Here is a 13,716-nt window from a genome sequence, read left to right on the forward strand (position 1 = left end):
GTGCGGTCTACGGGACATGTACACTATAGAGTGCGGTCTACAGGGACATGGACACTATAGAGTGCGGTCTACAGGGACATGTACACTATAGAGTGCGGTCTACAGGGACATGTACACTATAGAGTGCGGTCTACAGGACATGTACACTATAGAGTGCGGTCTACAGGGACATGTACACTATAGAGTGCGGTCTACAGGGACATGTACACTATAGAGTGCGGTCTACAGGACATGGACACTATAGAGTGCGGTCTACGGGACATGTACACTATAGAGTGCGGTCTACAGGGACATGGACACTATAGAGTGCGGTCTACAGGGACATGTACACTATAGAGTGCGGTCTACAGGGACATGTACACTATAGAGTGCGGTCTACAGGACATGTACACTATAGAGTGCGGTCTACAGGGACATGGACACTATAGAGTGCGGTCTACAGGGACATGTACACTATAGAGTGTGGTCTACAGGGACATGTACACTATAGAGTGCGGTCTACAGGGACATGTACACTATAGAGTGCGGTCTACAGGGACATGGACACTATAGAGTGCGGTCTACAGGACATGTACACTATAGAGTGCGATCTACGGGACATGGACACTATAGAGTGTGGTCTACGGGACATGTACACTATAGAGTGCGGTCTACAGGGACATGGACACTATAGAGTGCGGTCTACAGGGACATGTACACTATAGAGTGCGGTCTACAGGGACATGTACACTATAGAGTGTGGTCTACGGGACATGTACACTATAGAGTGCGGTCTACAGGACATGTACACTATAGAGTGCGGTCTACAGGACATGGACACTATAGAGTGCGGTCTACAGGACATGGACACTATAGAGTGCGGTCTACGGGACATGTACACTATAGAGTGCGGTCTACAGGGACATGTAGACTATAGAGTGCGGTCTACAGTGACATGGACACTATAGAGTGCGGTCTACAGGACATGTACACTATAGAGTGCGGTCTACAGGACATGTACACTATAGAGTGCGGTCTACAGGACATGGACACTATAGAGTGCGGTCTACAGGACATGGACACTATCGAGTGCGGTCTACGGGACATGTACACTATAGAGTGCGGTCTACGGGACATGTACACTATAGAGTGCGGTCTACAGGGACATGGACACTATAGAGTGCGGTCTACAGGGACATGTACACTATAGAGTGCGGTCTACAGGGACATGGACACTATAGAGTGCGGTCTACAGGGACATGTACACTATAGAGTGCGGTCTACAGGGACATGTACACTATAGAGTGCGGTCTACAGGGACATGTACACTATAGAGTGCGGTCTACAGGGACATGTACACTATAGAGTGCGGTCTACAGGGACATGTACACTATAGAGTGCGGTCTACAGGGACATGTACACTATAGAGTGCGGTCTACAGGGACATGTACACTATAGAGTGTGGTCTACAGGGACATGTACACTATAGAGTGCGGTCTACAGGGACATGTACACTATAGAGTGCGGTCTACAGGGACATGTACACTATAGAGTGCGGTCTACAGGACATGTACACTATAGAGTGCGGTCTACAGGACATGTACACTATAAGGTGCGGTCTACAGGACATGTACACTATAGAGTGCGGTCTACAGGGACATGTACACTATAGAGTGCGGTCTACAGGGACATGTACACTATAGAGTGTGGTCTACAGGGACATGTACACTATAGAGTGCGGTCTACAGGGACATGGACACTATAGAGTGCGGTCTACGGGACATGTACACTATAGAGTGCGGTCTACAGGGACATGGACACTATAGAGTGCGGTCTACAGGGACATGTACACTATAGAGTGCGGTCTACAGGGACATGTACACTATAGAGTGCGGTCTACAGGGACATGTACACTATAGAGTGCGGTCTACAGGGACATGAACACTATAGAGTGCGGTCTACAGGGACATGTACACTATAGAGTGCGGTCTACAGGGACATGGACACTATAGAGTGCGGTCTACAGGACATGTACACTATAGAGTGCGATCTACGGGACATGGACACTATAGAGTGCGGTCTACGGGACATGTACACTATAGAGTGCGGTCTACAGGGACATGGACACTATAGAGTGCGGTCTACAGGGACATGTACACTATAGAGTGCGGTCTACAGGGACATGTACACTATAGAGTGTGGTCTACGGGACATGTACACTATAGAGTGCGGTCTACAGGACATGTACACTATAGAGTGCGGTCTACAGGACATGGACACTATAGAGTGCGGTCTACAGGACATGGACACTATAGAGTGCGGTCTACGGGACATGTACACTATAGAGTGCGGTCTACAGGGACATGTACACTATAGAGTGCGGTCTACAGGGACATGTACACTATAGAGTGCGGTCTACAGGACATGGACACTATAGAGTGCGGTCTACGGGACATGTACACTATAGAGTGCGGTCTACAGGGACATGGACACTATAGAGTGCGGTCTACAGGGACATGTACACTATAGAGTGCGGTCTACAGGGACATGGACACTATAGAGTGCGGTCTACAGGGACATGTACACTATAGAGTGCGGTCTACAGGGACATGTACACTATAGAGTGCGGTCTACAGGGACATGTACACTATAGAGTGCGGTCTACAGGGACATGTACACTATAGAGTGCGGTCTACAGGGACATGTACACTATAGAGTGCGGTCTACAGGGACATGTACACTATAGAGTGCGGTCTACAGGGACATGTACACTATAGAGTGCGGTCTACAGGGACATGTACACTATAGAGTGCGGTCTACAGGGACATGTACACTATAGAGTGCGGTCTACAGGGACATGTACACTATAGAGTGCGGTCTACAGGGACATGTACACTATAGAGTGCGGTCTACAGGGACATGTACACTATAGAGTGCGGTCTACAGGACATGTACACTATAGAGTGCGGTCTACAGGACATGTACACTATAAGGTGCGGTCTACAGGACATGTACACTATAGAGTGCGGTCTACAGGGACATGTACACTATAGAGTGCGGTCTACAGGACATGGACACTATAGAGTGCGGTCTACAGGACATGGACACTATAGAGTGCGGTCTACAGGGACATGTACACTATAGAGTGCGGTCTACAGGGACATGTACACTATAGAGTGCGGTCTACAGGGACATGTACACTATAGAGTGCGGTCTACAGGACATGTACACTATAGAGTGCGGTCTACAGGGACATGGACACTATAGAGTGCGGTCTACAGGGACATGTACACTATAGAGTGCGGTCTACAGGACATGTACACTATAGAGTGCGGTCTACAGTGACATGTACACTATAGAGTGCGGTCTACAGGACATGTACACTATAGAGTGCGGTCTACAGGACATGTACACTATAGAGTGCGGTCTACAGGACATGTAGACTATAGAGTGCGGTCTACAGGGACATGTACACTATAGAGTGCGGTCTACAGGGACATGTACACTATAGAGTGCGGTCTACAGGACATGTACACTATAAGGTGCGGTCTACAGGACATGTACACTATAGAGTGCGGTCTACAGGACATGTACACTATAAGGTGCGGTCTACAGGACATGCACACTATAGAGTGCGGTCTACAGGACATGTACACTATAGAGTGCGGTCTACAGGACATGTACACTATAAGGTGCGGTCTACAGGACATGTACACTATAGAGTGCGGTCTACAGGACATGTACACTATAAGGTGCGGTCTACAGTACATGTACACTATAGAGTGCGGTCTACAGGGACATGAAGACTATAGAGTGCGGTCTACAGGGACATGTACACTATAGAGTGCGGTCTACGGGACATGTACGCTATAGAGTGCGGTCTACAGGGACATGTACACTATAGAGTGCGGTCTACAGGGACATGTAGACTATAGAGTGCGGTCTACAGGGACATGGACACTATAGAGTGCGGTCTACAGGGACATGGACACTATAGAGTGCGGTCTACAGGGACATGTACACTATAGAGTGCGGTCTACAGGGACATGTACACTATAGAGTGCGGTCTACAGGACATGTACACTATAGAGTGCGGTCTACAGGACATGTACACTATAAGGTGCGGTCTACAGGACATGTACACTATAGAGTGCGGTCTACAGGGACATGTACACTATAGAGTGCGGTCTACAGGGACATGTACACTATAGAGTGCGGTCTACAGGGACATGTACACTATAGAGTGCGGTCTACAGGAACATGTACACTATAGAGTGCGGTCTACAGGGACATGTACACTATAGAGTGCGGTCTACAGGGACATGTACACTATAGCGTGCGGTCTACAGGACATGTACACTATAAGGTGCGGTCTACAGGACATGTACACTATAGAGTGCGGTCTACAGGGACATGTACACTATAGAGTGCGGTCTACAGGACATGTACACTATAGAGTGCGGTCTACAGGACATGTACACTATAAGGTGCGGTCTACAGGACATGTACACTATAGAGTGCGGTCTACAGGACATGTACACTATAGAGTGCGGTCTACAGGACATGTACACTATAGAGTGCGGTCTACAGGACATGGACACTATAGAGTGCGGTCTACAGGACATGTACACTATAAGGTGTGGTCTACAGGACATGTAGACTATAGAGTGCGGTCTACAGGGACATGTAGACTATAGAGTGCGGTCTACAGGGACATGTAGACTATAGAGTGCGGTCTACAGGGACATGGACACTATAGAGTGCGGTCTACAGGGACATGGACACTATAGAGTGCGGTCTACAGGGACATGTACACTATAGAGTGCGGTCTACAGGGACATGTACACTATAGAGTGCGGTCTACAGGGACATGTACACTATAGAGTGCGGTCTACAGGGACATGTACACTATAGAGTGCGGTCTACAGGGACATGTACACTATAGAGTGCGGTCTACAGGACATGGACACTATAGAGTGCGGTCTACGGGACATGTACACTATAGAGTGCGGTCTACAGGACAAGTACACTATAAGGTGCGGTCTACAGGACATGTACACTATAGAGTGCGGTCTACAGGACATGTACACTATAAGGTGCGGTCTACAGGACATGTACACTATAGAGTGCGGTCTACAGGACATGTACACTATAAGGTGTGGTCTACAGGACATGTACACTATAGAGTGCGGTCTACAGGGACATGTACACTATAGAGTGCGGTCTACAGGGACATGTAGACTATAGAGTGCGGTCTACAGGGACATGGACACTATAGAGTGCGGTCTACAGGGACATGGACACTATAGAGTGCGGTCTACAGGGACATGTACACTATAGAGTGCGGTCTACAGGGACATGTACACTATAGAGTGCGGTCTACAGGGACATGTACACTATAGAGTGCGGTCTACAGGGACATGTACACTATAGAGTGCGGTCTACAGGGACATGTACACTATAGAGTGCGGTCTACAGGACATGGACACTATAGAGTGCGGTCTACGGGACATGTACACTATAGAGTGCGGTCTACAGGGACATGGACACTATAGAGTGCGGTCTACAGGGACATGGACACTATAGAGTGCGGTCTACAGGGACATGTACACTATAGAGTGCGGTCTACAGGGACATGTACACTATAGAGTGCGGTCTACAGGGACATGTACACTATAGAGTGCGGTCTACAGGGACATGTACACTATAGAGTGCGGTCTACAGGGACATGTACACTATAGAGTGCGGTCTACAGGGACATGTACACTATAGAGTGCGGTCTACAGGGACATGTACACTATAGAGTGCGGTCTACAGGGACATGTACACTATAGAGTGCGGTCTACAGGGACATGTACACTATAGAGTGCGGTCTACAGGGACATGTACACTATAGAGTGCGGTCTACAGGGACATGTACACTTTAGAGTGCGGTCTACAGGGACATGTACACTATAGAGTGCGGTCTACAGGACATGTACACTATAGAGTGCGGTCCACAGGACATGTACACTATAAGGTGCGGTCTACAGGACATGTACACTATAGAGTGCGGTCTACAGGGACATGTACACTATAGAGTGCGGTCTACAGGGACATGTAGACTATAGAGTGCGGTCTACAGGGACATGGACACTATAGAGTGCGGTCTACAGGACATGTACACTATAGAGTGCGGTCTACAGGGACATGTACACTATAGAGTGCGGTCTACAGGGACATGGACACTATAGAGTGCGGTCTACAGGGACATGTACACTATAGAGTGCGGTCTACAGGGACATGTACACTATAGAGTGCGGTCTACAGGGACATGTACACTATAGAGTGTGGTCTACAGGGACATGTACACTATAGAGTGCGGTCTACAGGGACATGTACACTATAGAGTGCGGTCTACAGGGACATGTACACTATAGAGTGCGGTCTACAGGACATGTACACTATAGAGTGCGGTCTACAGGACATGTACACTATAAGGTGCGGTCTACAGGACATGTACACTATAGAGTGCGGTCTACAGGGACATGTACACTATAGAGTGCGGTCTACAGGGACATGTACACTATAGAGTGTGGTCTACAGGGACATGTACACTATAGAGTGCGGTCTACAGGGACATGTACACTATAGAGTGCGGTCTACAGGGACATGTACACTATAGAGTGCGGTCTACAGGGACATGTACACTATAGAGTGCGGTCTACAGGACATGTACACTATAAGGTGCGGTCTACAGGACATGTACACTATAGAGTGCAGTCTACAGGACATGTACACTATAAGGTGCGGTCTACAGGACATGTACACTATAGAGTGCGGTCTACAGGACATGTACACTATAGAGTGCGGTCTACAGGACATGTACACTATAAGGTGCGGTCTACAGGACATGTACACTATAGAGTGCGGTCTACAGGACATGGACACTATAGAGTGCGGTCTACAGGACATGTACACTATAAGGTGTGGTCTACAGGACATGTACACTATAGAGTGCGGTCTACAGGGACATGTACACTATAGAGTGCGGTCTACAGGGACATGTAGACTATAGAGTGCGGTCTACAGGGACATGTACACTATAGAGTGCGGTCTACAGGGACATGTACACTATAGAGTGCGGTCTACAGGGACATGTACACTATAGAGTGCGGTCTACAGGGACATGTACACTATAGAGTGCGGTCTACAGGGACATGTACACTATAGAGTGCGGTCTACAGGGACATGTACACTATAGAGTGCGGTCTACAGGGACATGTACACTATAGAGTGCGGTCTACAGGACATGGACACTATAGAGTGCGGTCTACGGGACATGTACACTATAGAGTGCGGTCTACAGGACATGTACACTATAAGGTGCGGTCTACAGGACATGTACACTATAGAGTGCGGTCTACAGGACATGTACACTATAGAGTGCGGTCTACAGGACATGTACACTATGAGGTGCGGTCTACAGGACATGTACACTATAGAGTGCGGTCTACAGGACATGTACACTATAGAGTGCGGTCTACAGGGACATGTACACTATAGAGTGCGGTCTACAGGGACATGTACACTATAGAGTGCGGTCTACAGGGACATGTACACTATAGAGTGCGGTCTACAGGGACATGTACACTATAGAGTGCGGTCTACAGGGACATGTACACTATAGAGTGCGGTCTACAGGGACATGTACACTATAGAGTGCGGTCTACAGGGACATGTACACTATAGAGTGCGGCCTACAGGGACATGTACACTATAGAGTGCGGTCTACAGGGACATGTACACTATAGAGTGCGGTCTACAGGGACATGTACACTATAGAGTGCGGTCTACAGGGACATGTACACTATAGAGTGCGGTCTACCGGACATGTACGCTATAGAGTGCGGTCTACGGGACATGTACACTATAGAGTGCGGTCTACGGGACATGTACACTATAGAGTGCGGTCTACGGGACATGTACACTATAGAGTGCGGTCTACGGAACATGTACACTATAGAGTGCGGTCTACAGGGACATGGACACTATAGAGTGCGGTCTACAGGGACATGGACACTATAGAGTGCGGTCTACAGGGACATGGACACTATAGGGTGTGGTCTAGCGGGACATGTACGCTATAGAGTGTGGTCTACGGGACATGTACGCTATAGAGTGCGGTCTACAGGACATGTACGCTATAGAGTGCGGTCTACAGGACATGTACGCTATAGAGTGTGGTCTACGGGACATGTACGCTATAGAGTGCGGTCTACTGGACATGTACGCTATAGAGTGTGGTCTACGGGACATGTACGCTATAGAGTGCGGTCTACAGGGACATGTACACTATAGAGTGCGGTCTACAGGGACATGTACACTATAGAGTGCGGTCTACAGGGACATGTACACTATAGAGTGCGGTCTACAGGGACATGTACACTATAGAGTGCGGTCTACAGGGACATGTACACTATAGAGTGCGGTCTACAGGGACATGTACACTATAGAGTGCGGTCTACAGGGACATGTACACTATAGAGTGCGGTCTACAGGGACATGTACACTATAGAGTGCGGTCTACAGGGACATGTACACTTTAGAGTGCGGTCTACAGGGACATGTACACTATAGAGTGCGGTCTACAGGACATGTACACTATAGAGTGCGGTCCACAGGACATGTACACTATAAGGTGCGGTCTACAGGACATGTACACTATAGAGTGCGGTCTACAGGGACATGTACACTATAGAGTGCGGTCTACAGGGACATGTAGACTATAGAGTGCGGTCTACAGGGACATGGACACTATAGAGTGCGGTCTACAGGACATGTACACTATAGAGTGCGGTCTACAGGGACATGTACACTATAGAGTGCGGTCTACAGGGACATGGACACTATAGAGTGCGGTCTACAGGGACATGTACACTATAGAGTGCGGTCTACAGGGACATGTACACTATAGAGTGCGGTCTACAGGGACATGTACACTATAGAGTGTGGTCTACAGGGACATGTACACTATAGAGTGCGGTCTACAGGGACATGTACACTATAGAGTGCGGTCTACAGGGACATGTACACTATAGAGTGCGGTCTACAGGACATGTACACTATAGAGTGCGGTCTACAGGACATGTACACTATAAGGTGCGGTCTACAGGACATGTACACTATAGAGTGCGGTCTACAGGGACATGTACACTATAGAGTGCGGTCTACAGGGACATGTACACTATAGAGTGTGGTCTACAGGGACATGTACACTATAGAGTGCGGTCTACAGGGACATGTACACTATAGAGTGCGGTCTACAGGGACATGTACACTATAGAGTGCGGTCTACAGGGACATGTACACTATAGAGTGCGGTCTACAGGACATGTACACTATAAGGTGCGGTCTACAGGACATGTACACTATAGAGTGCAGTCTACAGGACATGTACACTATAAGGTGCGGTCTACAGGACATGTACACTATAGAGTGCGGTCTACAGGACATGTACACTATAGAGTGCGGTCTACAGGACATGTACACTATAAGGTGCGGTCTACAGGACATGTACACTATAGAGTGCGGTCTACAGGACATGGACACTATAGAGTGCGGTCTACAGGACATGTACACTATAAGGTGTGGTCTACAGGACATGTACACTATAGAGTGCGGTCTACAGGGACATGTACACTATAGAGTGCGGTCTACAGGGACATGTAGACTATAGAGTGCGGTCTACAGGGACATGGACACTATAGAGTGCGGTCTACAGGGACATGGACACTATAGAGTGCGGTCTACAGGGACATGTACACTATAGAGTGCGGTCTACAGGGACATGTACACTATAGAGTGCGGTCTACAGGGACATGTACACTATAGAGTGCGGTCTACAGGGACATGTACACTATAGAGTGCGGTCTACAGGGACATGTACACTATAGAGTGCGGTCTACAGGACATGGACACTATAGAGTGCGGTCTACGGGACATGTACACTATAGAGTGCGGTCTACAGGACATGTACACTATAAGGTGCGGTCTACAGGACATGTACACTATAGAGTGCGGTCTACAGGACATGTACACTATAGAGTGCGGTCTACAGGACATGTACACTATGAGGTGCGGTCTACAGGACATGTACACTATAGAGTGCGGTCTACAGGACATGTACACTATAGAGTGCGGTCTACAGGGACATGTACACTATAGAGTGCGGTCTACAGGGACATGTACACTATAGAGTGCGGTCTACAGGGACATGTACACTATAGAGTGCGGTCTACAGGGACATGTACACTATAGAGTGCGGTCTACAGGGACATGTACACTATAGAGTGCGGTCTACAGGGACATGTACACTATAGAGTGCGGTCTACAGGGACATGTACACTATAGAGTGCGGCCTACAGGGACATGTACACTATAGAGTGCGGTCTACAGGGACATGTACACTATAGAGTGCGGTCTACAGGGACATGTACACTATAGAGTGCGGTCTACAGGGACATGTACACTATAGAGTGCGGTCTACCGGACATGTACGCTATAGAGTGCGGTCTACGGGACATGTACACTATAGAGTGCGGTCTACGGGACATGTACACTATAGAGTGCGGTCTACGGGACATGTACACTATAGAGTGCGGTCTACGGAACATGTACACTATAGAGTGCGGTCTACAGGGACATGGACACTATAGAGTGCGGTCTACAGGGACATGGACACTATAGAGTGCGGTCTACAGGGACATGGACACTATAGGGTGTGGTCTAGCGGGACATGTACGCTATAGAGTGTGGTCTACGGGACATGTACGCTATAGAGTGCGGTCTACAGGACATGTACGCTATAGAGTGCGGTCTACAGGACATGTACGCTATAGAGTGTGGTCTACGGGACATGTACGCTATAGAGTGCGGTCTACTGGACATGTACGCTATAGAGTGTGGTCTACGGGACATGTACGCTATAGAGTGCGGTCTACAGGACATGTACGCTATAGAGTGCGGTCTACAGGACATGTACGCTATAGAGTGCGGTCTACGGGACACACAGAGCCTGGAGAGGAAGAGAAAGGGAGCAGCCATCTTAGAGGGAGCTGAGACTGAGGATCCGACGGCATCCAGGTGTGAGAGCATCCCTCAGTGACCAGAGCTGCAGAGATCGTGTCCAAGACCCTGATCCTGTCCAGAGGAACGAGGATTGCTTCCAGGAACGCTGATGAGAGCTGAGGAGCAAAGCTACATACACTGCGGTACCGCATGCTTGTTGGAGAGGCGTTTGTGCTGTTCAGAGTCACCAGCAGATGCAAAGCAGACCCGGGTCGGTAAGATCGTGCACGCACCTCATCACAGTGTTGGTGCCTACAGACTGAGACCAGGCCTGTAGTTAGTTAGGGTCTCTGTTTGTGTCAGGCCATAAGTCTTACTCCTGTTCATTTCAAGGACATTTCACACTGGAGAGCTGATAAACTTCCCACAAACTCAAGCCAGGCTGGTGTTTTGCTCAGGAGGAATACCCGGCACGTGCTACAGGACCAGTTATGGGAGGGGGAATCCTGTAGAGCTTTGTACGATTGTAAGGGTGCTTTCACACTAGCAATGTTAGAATCCCGGGACTGCCTGCCATATCCGGAAATCCGTAGACTTATTCATTTAAATACATGATCCATCTTTACGGTATCATCCGGAACAACGGATCCGGTATTTACATTTTTTCAAAGCTAGAAAAGAACTGCGCATGTGCAGACCGGAAAACCAGAATCGGCCGCACTAATGACCGGAGTATACAAAGATTCCTGCATAGTCTACTAGTCCATCAAAACTTATCCTCTAGTCACATCCAGAGCTTCATCATGTTATCCTCTAGCCACATCCACAGCTGCATCATGTTATCCTCTAGTCACATCTAGAGCTTCATCATGTTGTCCTCTAGTCACATCCACAGCTTCATTGTGTTATGCTACAATCACATCCAGAGCGTCATCGTGTTATCCTCTGGTCACATCCATAACTACAGAGTCTGAGCTTATACACCCCCCCCCCCAAGCCTGAGAGCTATCAGGACAGCAGCAGAGTCTGAGCTTATACACCCCCCCCCCAAGCCTGAGAGCTATCAGGACAGCAGCAGAGTCTGAGCTTATACACCCCCCCAGCCTGAGAGCTATCAGGAAAGCAGCAGAGTCTGAGCTTATACACCCCCCCCCCCCCCCAAGCCTGAGAGCTATCAGGACAGCAGCAGAGTCTGAGCTTATACACCCCCCCCCCCCCCCCAAGCCTGAGAGCTATCAGGACAGCAGCAGAGTCTGAGCTTATACACCCCCCCAGCCTGAGAGCTATCAGGAAAGCAGCAGAGTCTGAGCTTATACACCCCCCCCCCCAGCCTGAGAGCTATCAGGAAAGCAGCAGAGTCTGAGCTTATACCCCCTTCCCCCCAGCCTGAGCTTTATCAGGAAAGCAGCAGAGTCTGAGCTTATACACCCCCAGCCTGAGAGCTATCAGGAAAGCAGCAGAGTTTGAGCTTATACACCCCCCCCCCCAGCCTGAGAGCTATCAGGAAAGCAGCAGAGTCTGAGCTTATACACCCCCCCCCCCCCCAGCCTGAGAGCTATCAGGAAAGCAGCAGAGTCTGAGCTTATACAACCCCCCCCCCCCCAGCCTGAGCTTTATCAGGAAAGCAGCAGAGTCTGAGCTTATACACCCCCCCAGCCTGAGAGCTATCAGGAAAGCAGCAGAGTCTGAGCTTATACACCGCCCCTCCCAGCCTGAGAGCTATCAGGAAAGCAGCAGAGTCTGAGCTTATACACCCCCCCCCCAGCCTGAGCTTTATCAGGAAAGCAGCAGAGTCTGAGCTTATACACCCCCCCAGCCTGAGAGCTATCAGGAAAGCAGCAGAGTCTGAGCTTATACACCCCCCCTCCCAGCCTGAGAGCTATCAGGAAAGCAGCAGAGTCTGAGCTTATACACCCCCCCAGTCTGAGAGCTATCAGGAAAGCAGCAGAGTCTGAGCTTATACACCCCCCCAGCCTGAGAGCTATCAGGAAAGCAGCAGAGTCTGAGCTTATACACCCCGCAGCCTAAGAGCTACCAGGAAAGCAGCAGAGTCTGAGCTTATACACCCCGCAGCCTGAGAGCTATCAGGAAAGCAGCAGAGTCTGAGCTTATACACCCCCCAGCCTGAGAGCTATCAGGAAAGCAGCAGAGTCTGAGCTTATACACCCCCCCCCCAGCCTGAGAGCTATAAGGAAAGCAGCAGAGTATGAGCTTATACACCCCCACCCCCAGCCTGAGAGCTATCAGGAAAGCAGCAGAGTCTGAGCTTATACACCCCCCCAGCCTGAGAGCTATCAGGAAAGCAGCAGAGTCTGAGCTTATACACCCCCCCCCCCCCAGCCTGAGAGCTATCAGGAAAGCAGCAGAGTCTGAGCTTATACACCCCCCCCCCCCCCCAGCCTGAGAGCTATCAGGAAAGCAGCAGAGTCTGAGCTTATACACCCCCCCCCCCCAGCCTGAGAGCTAACAGGAAAGCAGCAGAGTCTGAGCTTATACACCCCCAGCCTGAGAGCTATCAGGAAAGCAGCAGAGTCTGAGTTTATACACCCCCCAGCCTGAGAGCTATCAGGAAAGCAGCAGAGTCTGAGCTTATACACCCCCCCAGCCTGAGAGCTATCAGGAAAGCAGCAGAGTCTGAGCTTATACACCCCCCCCCCAGCCTATGAGCTATCAGGAAAGCAGCAAAGT

Source organism: Bufo bufo, chromosome 11 (assembly GCF_905171765.1).
Source record: "Bufo bufo chromosome 11, aBufBuf1.1, whole genome shotgun sequence".
Classification (NCBI taxonomy): domain Eukaryota; kingdom Metazoa; phylum Chordata; class Amphibia; order Anura; family Bufonidae; genus Bufo; species Bufo bufo.